The sequence below is a fragment of the Phyllobates terribilis genome, unplaced genomic scaffold (genome assembly GCF_046119375.1).
Source record: "Phyllobates terribilis strain yellow unplaced genomic scaffold, ASM4611937v1 Scaffold_11__3_contigs__length_659146591, whole genome shotgun sequence".
Lineage (NCBI taxonomy): Eukaryota > Metazoa > Chordata > Amphibia > Anura > Dendrobatidae > Phyllobates > Phyllobates terribilis.
Genome location: NW_027362771.1, coordinates 565,693,841 through 565,707,472, shown reverse-complemented (window position 1 = coordinate 565,707,472; position 13,632 = coordinate 565,693,841). Strand labels below are relative to the sequence as shown.

The 13,632-nt window shown below is 41.4% G+C and overlaps 1 protein-coding gene across 4 annotated transcripts in view; it reads left to right on the top strand.

Moving 5' to 3' along the window:
- The first annotated feature begins 274 nt into the window (after positions 1–274).
- The window catches only part of P2RY11 (purinergic receptor P2Y11), a 56,855-nt gene continuing 43,497 nt past the window's right edge, over positions 275–13,632 (top strand). The window contains exon 1 of one of the 4 annotated variants that reach the window (XM_073654116.1): positions 275–415. The gene's annotated coding sequence lies outside the window, so the exon portion shown is untranslated. The remainder of the gene's footprint in view (positions 416–13,632) is intronic. The other 3 variants (XM_073654120.1, XM_073654115.1, XM_073654117.1) reach the window with 3 other exon arrangements.

Here is a 13,632-nt window from a genome sequence, read left to right as displayed (position 1 = left end):
TTCTGTTGAAGAACGAGGAAATTGAGGATGAACAATGCTATCTGTACCTTCCCACCCCAGAGAGGCCACGTATATACAGTAGCAGTCTGAAGCGAAGGCCGATGGGACAGCTACCTCTCCAACCCCTGTTGACCTGCGTCAATCTATAGAACGATTCATCTGACCTGTAATAATAGGACATTGCCCGACAAGGGCACCAGGTTCACATACAGTACTGATGACGACCTGTCACACGTCCCCAGATGAAGATCCTTTTTCTTCTCCTTTTGCTGCTTCCTCTTTCTTGGGTTCAGCCCACGATGTGTCCTCATCCTTGTAACCACATCAGCACTCTTCGCCTCAGTGCCAGGCGGCTGCCTGCACATTCATGACCTAAAGTTGCTGGATGCAGGATCTGCGTGGCGATGCATTAAGGGTGAGTTTGGGGGAATTTTTTTATTACCATACAATCCTACACTTTATTCATTTTTTTTTTCGTTTTGGACTCTCTCCATATTTATACAGTGGTGTGAAAGTGTTTGCCCCCTTCCTGGTTTCTTATTCTTTTGAATGTTTGTCACTTAAATGTTTCAGATCACAAAACAAATTTAAATATTAGACATGGATAACACAAGTAATCACAAAATGCAGTTTTTCAATGAAGGTTTTTATTAAGGGAAAAAGAAATCCAAACCTACAGGACCCTGTGTGAAAAAGTGATTGCCCCCTAAACCTAATAACTGGTTGGGCCGCCCTTAGCAGCAACAGCTGCAATCAAGCGTTTGCGATCACTGGCAATTAGTCTTTTTCAGCACTCTGGAGGAATTCTGGCCACTCATCTCTGCAAAATTGTTATAATTCAGCCACATTGGAGGGTTTCCGGGCATGACCCGCCTTTTTAAGGTTATGCCACAGTATCTCAATCGGATAAAGGTCAGGACTTTGACTAGGCCACTCCAAAATCTTAATTTTGTTTTTCTTAAGCCACTCAGAGGTGGACTTGCTGGTGTGTTTTGGATCATTGTCCTGCTGCATAAACCAAGTGCGCTTCAGCTTGAGGAACATGAACAGATGGCCGGACATTCTCCTTCAGGATTTTTTGGTAGGCCGCAGAATTCATGGTTCAATTTACCACAGCAAGACTTGCAGTTCCTGAAGCAGCAAAACAGCCACAGACCTCAAACTACCACCACCATATTTTACTGTTGGCATGATTTTCCTTTTCTGAAATGCTGTGTTATTTCTACGCCAGATGTAATGGGAGGTATACCTTCCAAAAATTTAAACTTTTGTCTCATCAGTCCACAAAGTATTAACCCAAAAGTCTTGGCGATCAAAAGGTTTTCTGGCAAAACTGAGATGAGACTTTATGTTCTTTTTGCTTAGCAGTGGTTTTCGTTTTGGAACTCTGCCATGTATGCAATTTTTATCTGATGTCTTATGTTGGGAGTCCTGAACACTGACCTTAACTGAGGCAAGTGAGGCCTCAAGTGAGGCTTGAAACCAGGGGAGGAGTCCTGAGGAGATAATTTGCATATTCCCACTGCATTTTGGGGTAAGTGAAGAGTCTCCGCGAGCTCAAAGAACACTGGAGTTTGGCTGTTGGAGCTGAAAAGAGGACATCGGTAAACCGCGCGCCTGCTGGCGCGCACATTTTGAAGCTTTTTTCTTAAGCTTTTTTCACTGTTTTCAGAACATTAACCCCTTAATAACATCTGACGTACTAATACGCGTCTGTGCCCTGGGACTTAAGAGCCAGACCCGTATTAGTACGTCATCGCGATCGCGCGCGCACACAGGCTGTGCGGGCGCGATCGCCGCCGGGTGTCAGCTGATTGTCACAGCTGACACCCGGTACTATGTGCAGGGAGCGGTCACGCACCGCTCCCAGCACATTAACCCCCGCGATGCTGCGATCGAAGTCGATCGCGGCATTGCGGGGGCAAGGGGAGGTGATCGGCGATACTCACCTCCTCTTCCGGCTTCCAGCGCAGTCTGCAAAGGCTTCCCGGGTGTTGCCATGACGACCCGATGTCGTCATGACAACATCCGGGTCACCAGAGAGCAGGAAGATTGCTTGGACATGCGCAGTGCATCTCCAAGCAATCTTCACACTGTGCACTTCTGACAGCCTTCATGGCATAGGGATGGTGCTCCATTCCTGTGCCATGCAGGCGATCAGAAAAAAAAAAGTGAAAGTCCCAGAGTGGGACAAAGTAATAAAGTGTATAAACTGTGTGAAAGTGGAAAAAAAAAAAAAAAAAAATGTGCAAAAATATTATAAAAAAATAAAAAAAATAATACACCAAAAATAAAAATATAATGTACCCATCAATAAATATTATTATAAAAAAAATAAATAAAAGTACACATATTTGGTATCGCCGCGTCCGGAACAACCTGACCTATAAAACTGTCCCACTAGTTAACCCCTTCAGTGAACACGGTAAAAAAAAAAAAAAAAAAAAACAAGCAAAAAACAATGCTTTATCACCATACCGCCAAACAAAAAGTGGAATAACACGCGATCAAAAAGACGCATATAAATAAAAATGATACCGCTGAAAACGTCATCTCGTCCCGCAAAAAACAAGCCGCCATATAGCTCCATCAGCCAAAAAATAAAAAAGTTATAGCTCTCAGAATAAAGCGATACTAAAAAATATTTTTTTCTATAAAATAGCTTTTATTGTGTATAAGCGCCAAAACATAGAAAAATGATACAAATGTGGTACCGCTGTAAATGTACTGACCCGAAGAGTAAAGCTGCCTCATCAATTTTACCACACGCGGAACAGAATAAAAAATAAAAAAAAAAAACAATTCCTGAATTGTTGGTTTTTGTTTATTCTGCCTCCCAAAAATCGGAATAGAAAGCGATCAAAAAATGTCACGTGCCTGAAAATGGCACCAATAACAACGTCAAGTCATCCCGCAAAAAACGAGCCGTCACATGACTGTCTGCCAAAATCTGGAAAAATTATAGCTCTCAAAATATGGCGATGCAAAAACTAGATTTTACAAAAAATGCGTCTTTTAGTGTGTGACAGCTGTCAGTCATAAAAACCCCATATGATTCTGGCATTGCTGTAATCACACCGACCCGAAGAATAAAGTCGTCTAATCACTTATACTGCACAAGGAACGGCGTCAAAAATAAACTCTTGAGTTAGGATTGGGCTAGGGTTAGGGCTGGGTTTGGGGCTAGGGTTGTGCTGGGGCTAGGGTTGTGCTGGGGCTAGGGTTGTGCTGGGGCTAGGGTTGTGCTGGGGTTAGGGCTGGGGTTGGGATTTTTTTCAAAAGTAAGAAAAAAAGATGACGATATGGCGACTAGTGTTGAGAGCAAGTGCTCGCTACTTGAGTTTGCATCGGGTGCTCTGGTATGCATTTAGTATCGTGGGTATTTGAGTGACATGCTCGAGTCTCTGCCCCATATGCTTCGCGGCCAAAAAACTTTATGGGGATTGCCTGCCATGCACGAGCGATCCCCGCATGTTTTTTTTTGGGTGTATAATAACCGTGAAACATGCGGAGCAGGGACTCGAGCATGTCACTCGAGCACACGCTGTACATGGTGCATACCTGAGTACCCGATGCAAACTCAAGTAGCGAGCACTTGCGCTCAAGAATAATGACAACTTATTCAATATGATGACCTAATGTAAACAAATAATGTGCCGTACCTCTGGGTTCAAAATGTTCACTATACACCTTAATAAAATCTTTGAGGGGTATAGTTTCCAAAATGGGGACACTTGTGAGGGAGCTCCACTGTTTAGGCACATCACGGGCTCTCCAAACGCGACATGGTGTCCGCTAACAAATTGAATGGAAAATCGGCTCAAATTGTTAGCGGACGCCATGTTGCGTTTGGAGAGCCCCTGTGTGCCCAAACATTGGAGCTCCCCCACAAGTGACCCCATTTTGGAAACTAGACCCCCCAAGGCACCTATCTAGATGCATAGTGAGCACTTAGAACCCCCAGGTGCTTCACAAATTGATTCGTAAAAATGAAAAAGTGAAAAAAAAAACACTTTTTCATTTTTATGAATCAATTTGTGAAGCACCTGGGGTTCCAAGTGCTCACTATGAATCTAGATAGGTGCCTTGGGGGGTCTAGTTTCCAAAATGGGGTCACTTGTGGGGGAGCTCCAATGTTTGGGCACACAGGGACTCTCCAAATGCAACATGATATCCGCTAACAAATTGTCGGCTCAAATTGTTAGCGGATATCATGTTGCATTTGGAGAGTCCCTGTGTACCCAAACATTGGAGCTCCTCCACAAGTGACCCCATTTTGGAAACTAGACCCCCCAAGGCACCTATCTAGATGCATAGTGAGCACTTGGAACCCCTAGGTGCTTCACAAATTAATTCGTAAAAATGAAAAAGTGTTTTTTTTTTCACTTTTTCATTATTACGAATCAATTTGTGAAGCACCTGGGGGTTCCAAGTGCTCACTATGCATCTAGAAAGGTGCCTTGGGGGGTCTAGTTTCCAAAATGGGGTCACTTGTGGGGGAGCTCCAAAGTTTGGGCACAGAGGGGCTCTCCAAACGCAATGTGGCGTCCGCTAACAATTTGAGCCGATTTTCCATTCAATTTGTTAGCGGATACCATGTTGCATTTAGAGAGTCCCTGTGTGCCCAAACATTGGAGCTCCCCCACAAGTGACCCCATTTTGGAAACTAGACCCCCCAAGGCACCTATCTAGATGCATAGTGAGCAGTTGGAACCCCCAGGTGCTTCACAAATTGATTCATAAAAATGAAAAAGTGTTTTTTTTTTTCACTTTTTCATTGTTACGAATCAATTTGTGAAGCACCTGGGGGTTCCAAGTGCTCACTATGCATCTAGATAGGTGCCTTGGGGGGTCTAGTTTCCAAAATGGGGTCACTTGTGGGGGAGCTCCAATGTTTGGGCACACAGCAGCTCTCCAAACGCAACATGGTGTCGCTAACAATTTGAGCCAATTTTGCGTTAAATTTGTTAGCGGACACCATGTTGCATTTAGAGAGCCGCTGTGTGCCCAAATATTGGAGCTCCCCCACAAGTGACCCCATTTTGGAAACCAGACCACCCAAGGCACCTATCTAGATGCATAGTGAGCACTTGGAACCCTCAGGTGCTTCACAAATTGATTCATACAAATGAAAAAGTGTTTTTTTTTTCACTTTTTCATTGTTACGAATCAATTTGTGAAGCACCTGGGGGTTCTAAGTGCTCACTATGCATCTAGATAGGTGCCTTGGGGGGTCTAGTTTCCAAAATGGGGTCACTTGTGGGGGAGCTCCAATGTTTGGGCACACAGGGACTCTCTAAATGCAACATGGTGTCCTCTAACAAATTTAACGGAAAATCGGCTCAAACTGTTAGCGACACCATGTTGCGTTTGGAGAGCCGCTGTGTGCCCAAACATTGGAGCTCCCCCACAAGTGACCCCATTTTGGAAACTAGACCCCCCAAGGCACCTATCTAGATGCATTGTGAGCACTTGGAACCCTCAGGTGCTTCACAAATTGATTCATAAAAATGAAAGTGTTTTTTTTTTTCACTTTTTCATTGTTACGAATCAATTTGTGAAGCACCTGGGGGTTCCAAGTGCTCACTATGCATCTAGAAAGGTGCCTTGGGGGGTCTAGTTTCCAAAATGGGGTCACTTGTGGGGGAGCTCCAAAGTTTGGGCACACATGGGCTCTCCAAACACGACATGGCGTCCGCTAATTATTCAAGCAAATTTTACAATCAAAAAGTCAAATGGCGCTCCTTCCCTTCCGAGCCCTGCCGTGCGCCCAAACAGTATTTTTTCCCCAAATATTGGGTATCTGCGTGCCCAGGGGAAATTGCACAACAAATTTTGGGGTCCATTTTTTCTTGTTACCCCTGTGAAAATAAAAAAAATTGGGTCTAAAGTAACATTTTTGTGAAAAAAGTTAAATGTTCATTTTTTTCTTCCACATTCAAAAAATTCCTGTGAAGCACCTGAAGGGTTAATAAAGTTCTTGAATGTGGTTTTGAGCACCTTGAGGGGTGCAGTTTTTAGAATGGTGTCACTTTTGGGTATTTTCTGTCATAAAGACCTCTCAAAGTGACTTCAAATGTGATGTGGTCCCTAAAAAAGTGGTTTTGTAAATTTTGTTGGAAAAATGAGAAATCGCTGGTCAACTTTTAACCCTTATAGCTCCCTAACAAAAAAAAAATTTTGGTTCCAAAATTGTGCTGATGTAAAGTAGACATGTGGGAAATGTTACTTATTAACTCTTTTGTGTGACATATCGCTCTGATTTCAGGGCTTAAAAATTCAAATTTTGAAAATTGCAAAATTTTCAAAATTTTCGCCAAATTTCCGTTTTTTTCACAAATAAACGCAAGTGATATCGAAGAAATTTTTCCACAATCATGAAGTACAATATGTCACGAAAAAACAATCTCAGAATCAGGGGGATCCGTTGAAGCGTTCCAGAGTAATTACCTCATAAAGTGACAGTGGTCAGAATTGTAAAAATTGGCCCGGTCATTAACATGCAAACCACCCGCGGGGCTTAAGGGGTTAACAATAAGAACATGGAAGAGTCCAGGAGCCATTTGGTGAGCTGCATATCCTGCTACATGTTCACAGACTTGCCAGTGGAAAAGCCAAACTTCACATGCCAGAAATGCAAGCTTGTGTCCCTGTTGGAGGAAAAGTTGCGAAATCTAGAAGAGAGGTTAACTACCTTGAAAATCATTAAGGAAGGTGAAGAGTTCTTAGACAGAGCAGAATTATCTCTTCATGATTCAGAAAGAGAAGAAATTCGAACTGCACCTGATGAAACAGAGGAATGGAAGCATGTGACCCACAGAAGCAGGAGGATCGAGAGGCAGTCAGCACCCATACTGCTCAGGAACCAGTACCAGGCTCTCACGCAGGAGAACCATGAAGAAATACAGCAAAATAAGACTTTGCCAGCAATGAATAACCTTGTAAGCCCTCAGAATCCTCCTGGATGGAGAAAGAAGAATGTTGTGAAGAAAAAACGGAGAGTGGTGGTCATGGGGGATTCCCTGTTAAGAGGAACAGAGGCCGCTATCTGCAGATCAGACATAACCTCAAGAGAAATGTGCTGTCTTCCAGGAGCAAAAATTAAAGATGTGTCTGACAGGATATCAAGACTCTTCAGACCTACAGATCACTACCCATTCCTGCTAATACATGTGGGGACAAATGACACCGCAGGAAAGGACCTGGAAACCATCTGCAGTGACTTTGAAGACTTAGGCAAGAAAGTGAAAGAATTGGGAGCGCAGGTGGTCTTCTCATCCATCCTCCCAGTGGATGGCCATGGAACAATGAGGTGGAATAAGATTCTACAGGTGAACAACTGGCTACGTCGATGGTGCCGTCAACAAGGATTTGGATTTCTGGATCACGGAATGAATTACCTATACGATGGACTACTTGCTAGAGATGGGGTGCACCTTACGAAGACTGGAAAACATGTATTTGGAAGTCGCCTTGCTACACTCATCAGGAGAGCTTTAAACTAGAAGAATGTGGGAAGGGAAGCAAAAGGCCAGAAAAAGCCATACAGCTGACAAATACTATTGAGATCTCTGCTACTGGAAGTGGAAAAGAAGAACAAAGACAAAAAAAATCTAAATAATAAAAATATGGGAGGAAGAGAAACCAATCACAAACTAAAATGTTTTTATACAAATGCACAAAGCATGGGCAACAAACAAGGAGAATTGGAACTACTAATGCAGGAAAAGAAATATGATGTCATTGGAATCACTGAAACTTGGTGGGACGATACACATGATTGGAATAAAAGGCTAAAAGGATACAACTTATTTGCAAGAAACAGACTTGATAAACGAGGAGGAGGTGTTGCATTGTATGTTAGAAAAGCGTATATCTGCACAGAGATGGAAGCTTCAGAGACTGGGAGTTCTGTGGAAACTGTTTGGGTAAGAATACAAGGAGAGAACAACGGAAAGGACACCATTGTAGGCATTTACTACAGGCCACCTGGGCAAGCTGAAGATATGGACGAACTCTTTATGTATCAAATGACCAAGTTCTCCAAAAAATATGACGTAGTGGTCATGGGAGATTTCAACTATCCAGACATTTGTTGGGAATCTCTCTCAAGTAAAACTAACAGGTCAAGCAAATTCTTATCCTCTCTTGCTGACAACTTTATCTTCCAAAAGGTAGGGGAGAAAACAAGGGGATCTGCTACTTTGGATCTAATCCTTATAAACAGGGAGGAAATGGTTGAGGAGGTAAAGGTGGCTGGGACCCTAGGAGGCAGCGATCATGCTATTATAGAATTTTGGATAACTAGAGGAGGAAGACATGTGAAGACTCAGACTTCAAGGTTAGATTTTAGAAAGGCAGATTTTAAGAGACTCAGAAAGAGAATAGGAGGGATCCAATGGCTGGATGTCCTTAAGGACAAAAATGTCCAGGAAGGATGGGAAATTTTTAAAAATGAGATTCTCAAAGCACAATCGTTAACAATCCCGAAAAGTAGGAAGAATGGGAAGCATTTAAGGAAACCAGGATGGATGAACACAGAACTTAAACACATGCTAAAAAGAAAGAAAGAAATGTTTATTAAATGGAAAGAGGGAGGCATATCTAAAGAAGATTATAATGCAGTCTGCAGATCCTGCAGGGCACGTATCAGGTTAGCTAAAGCTGACAATGAATTAAGGCTTGCAAGAGATGTCAAAACCAATAAAAAAGGATTTTGGGGGTATGTCGAAAGTAAAAGAAAAGTCAAAGATGCTATAGGATTTTTACAGGATGAAAATGGAGAAATGGTAAGAGAGGATGTTGAGAAGGCCGAACTTTTTAATTCCTATTTTGCATCTGTTTTCTCTCAGAAAGAAAATGTAACATCAACTGATCTTCACTGTCCTTTTAAAGGAATAGAGGAATCCAAGTTATCTGTAAACAGAAAGATTGTGAGGGAATATTTAGCTAACATAAATGAGTTCAAGTCTCCAGGTCCAGATGAATTACACCCCAGAGTACTGAAGGAGATCGTAGAAGAAATTTTAGAACCACTCTCCATAATCTTTGAAAATTCTTGGAGAACAGGAGAAGTCCCAGAAGACTGGAGAAGAGCAAATGTTGTTCCTATCTTCAAAAAGGGGAAGAAGGTGGACCCAGGGAACTATAGGCCGGTGAGTCTGACTTCTATACCAGGAAAGATATTTGAACAAATTATTAAACAACATGTATGTAAGTACATGGATAAGAATGAAGTGATTAACCAGAGTCAGCATGGGTTTGTAACTAACAAGTCATGTCAGACTAACTTAATTTCCTTCTATGACAGAATCACTGACTGGGTGGATCAGGGAAATGCTGTAGATATAGTATATCTTGACTTCAGCAAAGCATTTGACAAAGTATCTCACACCATCCTTATTGAAAAAATGACCAAGTATGCAATGGACCAGGCAACTGTTAGGTGGATTCATAACTGGCTTAGTGATCGGACTCAAAGGGTGGTTGTAAATGGCTTCACATCCAGCTGGATGAATGTCTCAAGTGGGGTACCACAGGGCTCCGTCCTGGGACCTGTATTGTTCAACATCTTTATCAATGATTTAGATGAAGGAATTGAGGGTAAACTGATTAAATTTGCTGATGACACAAAGCTAGGAGGGATAGCTAATACTAGAGAAGAGAGAGAGAGGATTCAAAAAGACCTAAATAAACTGGAGCAGTGGGCAGCAACCAACAGAATGGTTTTTAACAGGGAAAAATGCAAAGTACTACATCTGGGCAATAAAAATGAAAAAAGCATATACAGAATGGGAGGAATAGAGCTAAGCAACAGTACATGTGAAAAAGACTTAGGTATACTAATAGATCATAGACTGAACATGAGTCAACAGTGTGATGCAGCAGCAAAAAGGGCAAATACAATTCTGGGATGTATTAACAGAAGCATACAGTCTAGATCACGTGAAGTCATTATCGGTCTTTACTCCTCTTTGGTCAGACCTCATCTGGAATACTGTGTACAGTTTTGGGTACCACATTTTAAAAAAGACATAGACAAACTGGAGCAAGTTCAGAGAAGAGCGACCAGAATGGTGACTGGTCTGCAAACCATGTCCTATGAGGAACGGTTGCAGGATTTGGGAATGTTTAGCTTGCAAAAAAGAAGACTGAGAGGAGACTTAATAGCTGTCTACAAATATGTCAAGGGCTGTCACATTGTAGAAGGATCATCTTTATTCTCATTTGCACAAGGAAAGACTAGAAGCAATGGGATGAAACTAAATGGGAGGAGACACAGATTAGATATTAGAAAAAACTTTTTGACAGTTAGGGTGATTAATGAGTGGAACAGGCTGCCACGAGAGGTGGTGAGTTCTCCTTCAATGGACGTCTTCAAACAGAGGCTGGACAGACATCTGTCTGAGATGATCTAGTGAATCCTGCTTTGAGCAGGGGGTTGGACCAGATGACCCAGGAGGTCCCTTCCAACTCTACCATTCTATGATTCTATGAGTTCTTTGAATGTTGTTGTGGGGTCTTTTGTGACTTCTTCGATGAGTCGTTGCTGTGCTCTTTGGGTAATTTTGGCTGGCTGGCCGGCCACTCCTGGGAAGGTTCACCACTGTTTCATGTTTTCGCCATTTGTGGAGAATGTCCCTCACTGTGGTTCGAGTCCCAAAGCTTTCAAAATGACTTTATAACCTTTTCCTGATAGATCTTAATTACTTTGTTTCTCATTTGTTCCTGAATTTCTTTGGATTGCAGCATGATGTCTAGCTTTTGAGGATCTTTTGGTTGTCTTCACTTTGTCAGGCAGGTCCTATTTAAGTGATTTCTTGATTGAGAACCGGTGTGGCAGTAATTAGGCCTGCGTGTGGCTAGGGAAATTGAACTCCGCTTCCCAAAGATGTGATAAACCACAGTTTAGGTTTTAAGGGGGGAATCACTTTTTCACACAGGGCCCTGTAGGTTTGGATTTCTTTTTCCCTTAATAATAAAGACCTTCATTTAAAAACTGCGTTTTGTGATTACTTGTGTTATCTTTGTTTAATATTTTAAATTTGTTTTGTGGTCTGAAACATTTAAGTGTGAGAAACCTGCAACTGAATAAGAAATCGGGAAGGGGGAGCCAATACGGGCATCAGAACCTGGTGGGAACCATGCAATACTTTATTTATCATGGGGAGGCACAGCAGGAAAATTGAGTATTTTTTTTTATCAGTTGATCCATTGATGACAGCCGATCTCTAGAGGTCCCAACAGTAGGATATTTTGTGATCAGCTAACTGGGAGAGTCATGTTAAAGGGGTTCTCTACTTTTGATAATTTCTTTTAAGAGCCATCATATCGGCATTTACAAGCATAGTCAGCCATGTTTCTTGGATTTCTGTCTGGCAAAACATGCCCATTTATGCAAAGATAGACAAATTGGGATCATAGTCAGTGTACAAGTTTGGAAAAGCTAGTAACGCTGTTAGCGCTAATTGTTTCCATATTGTTCATTTCTCAGCTTTTCTACAGACTTCTATAAGGATAGAAAAACTGCTTTGCTCCAGAAACAGCACCGCAAATAGCCATAGGCTGTGTCTGGTATTGCAGATTCCTTATTGGTGAAATGGAGCATAGCTGCAATACCACAAGCGACCTGTGGAAATAGGCGGCGCTGTTTTTTGAAAAAAAAAAAAAATATTTCTTCCTAATTCTGGGAATGTCTTTTAACAAAAATTAGCACCTATGTATGAAAAACGCACCTTACCTGCAGATGGCGCTATAGTCACAGGGTGAGAAAACATTATTGTGCAGATGGCGCTAGAATTCCAGCAGATATCACAGGAGATTACTCAAGAGAGACCATAGAGGCTCTATTGCCTTAATGGGTCACTTTAAGGGGGGATTGATTCCTTGATGCAAAGCTACTGGGGCTTCGTATTTGGTGACAGATCGTCTTGAGCTGTGAAAATTCTAAAAAGATCACCCTCCGTTCCAGTCCTTGCAAACTTCCTGCCCACTTCCCTATGAAATTGCAAGTTCTTGCCTTTTCATGTCTTGCAGCCTGCTGGTAATTATGTAATCTGCTATATATGCCATGTTCTGGCAGTCTAAGCCAAAGTTTTGATGTACCTCTTTGCCAACCACCAATGCCATTATTTCAGGCAGATGACCACCTCCATTATGCCAGCAAGAGTCTCCTAGGTTTGCTTAGAGAAAGTGATTTAATGTCCCATATGATGGAGAACAGAGCTCCATTGCCTTTGAGTGATGTGGACGATGTTCCCTGTGTGGTCTACATAGAGCTATAGGCTTTGAACAGGGCATGTGCGAAGCTTCAGCTCAACGTCGATGGTGCAGAAGAGTGGATAAAGGCTCTTTTACACATCAGTTTCTTGGTAAGCATGTTGACCAATTTTTTTGTGGATTGAAAACGGACTTAAAACAATGAATGTACCTTTAATACAAAAACAGAGACGTATCCCACTAGGGTCTGTGTTGTGGATCAAACTCGCCAATAGCCCTGTGAAAAAAAAATAACAAAAAAAAAAAACAACACACAAATATCATCCTTGTGCGGTCCATATTTACTGCTTAGTTGGGTAGAAAAAACTAAGAATTTTTTTTTTTTCAATAAAAATGGATTCAACACGGATTGTAACATCTGACACACAGAACAAAAAATGGATCCAACACACTGGAAAAATAAATGGACCCGGCATCTGTCTGTGCTCATATGTAGTAAAAAAAAAAATAAGTATGGTCATTCTTAGGATTCAATAAACCTGTAGTTTGGCTGGGAGAACCTTTCACAGTGAGCCACAGACTGCACTGCTAATTATAGGAAGATCTCCCCTGCCTAAACATCTAAACAGTATTCTTCCTTACAGGCATATTGTACTGGTACATAGAGATACATATTTTTATACCTGTACAATAGGGGTAAAATAAGTCAGCTTTTTCTCCAATGAAATAAAAAAAATTAAACGCAATTATAATAATCATATTTTTAATAGATTAAAAAAATTCTGTAATATAAAAATAAACGTCAAAAACCAGTAAATAAAATGGACATCACTGTAATGATCACAACCCGTACTATACAATAAACAGATTATTTATGGCGATAGGTAAATGACGTAATAAATTGAGTCTATTTTTTTTCTCTTAAATCTATATAAAGTTAATTCTAAGGTTACGCTTTCAGATGTATTTGATTAAAATTGAATAAAAAAAAAAACTACAGCTGATCTCACAAAAAAAAAAAGCGAGACCTCATGTAAAAATAAAGTTATGACTTTTACAATTAGGAATAAATAAAAAAAATCATCTGATGAGGAGAGGGCCAGATATATAGTCCTGCACAGGAGGCCCTTGACTGTCAGTGTCTGCCCCAGTTTTCGTGCTAACTAGGAACTTATCGGTGACACATTTAGTAACCGGAAGTTCTATGTGTAATGCCACCATTACAGTCTGGACGATATTTTTCAGTTCCTTATAGGATATTTTGTACTTTTGTTTGGGGTTGAAGCAAATATATGCCACCAACAGATGTCCCAATATGACCAGTGAGACCATATCTGCAAATTGTTCACCAGTCAGCAAATGAAAATCCCTACGACTTACTTTGTTCTTTTTGCTTTTTTTTTTGGAGGGAGG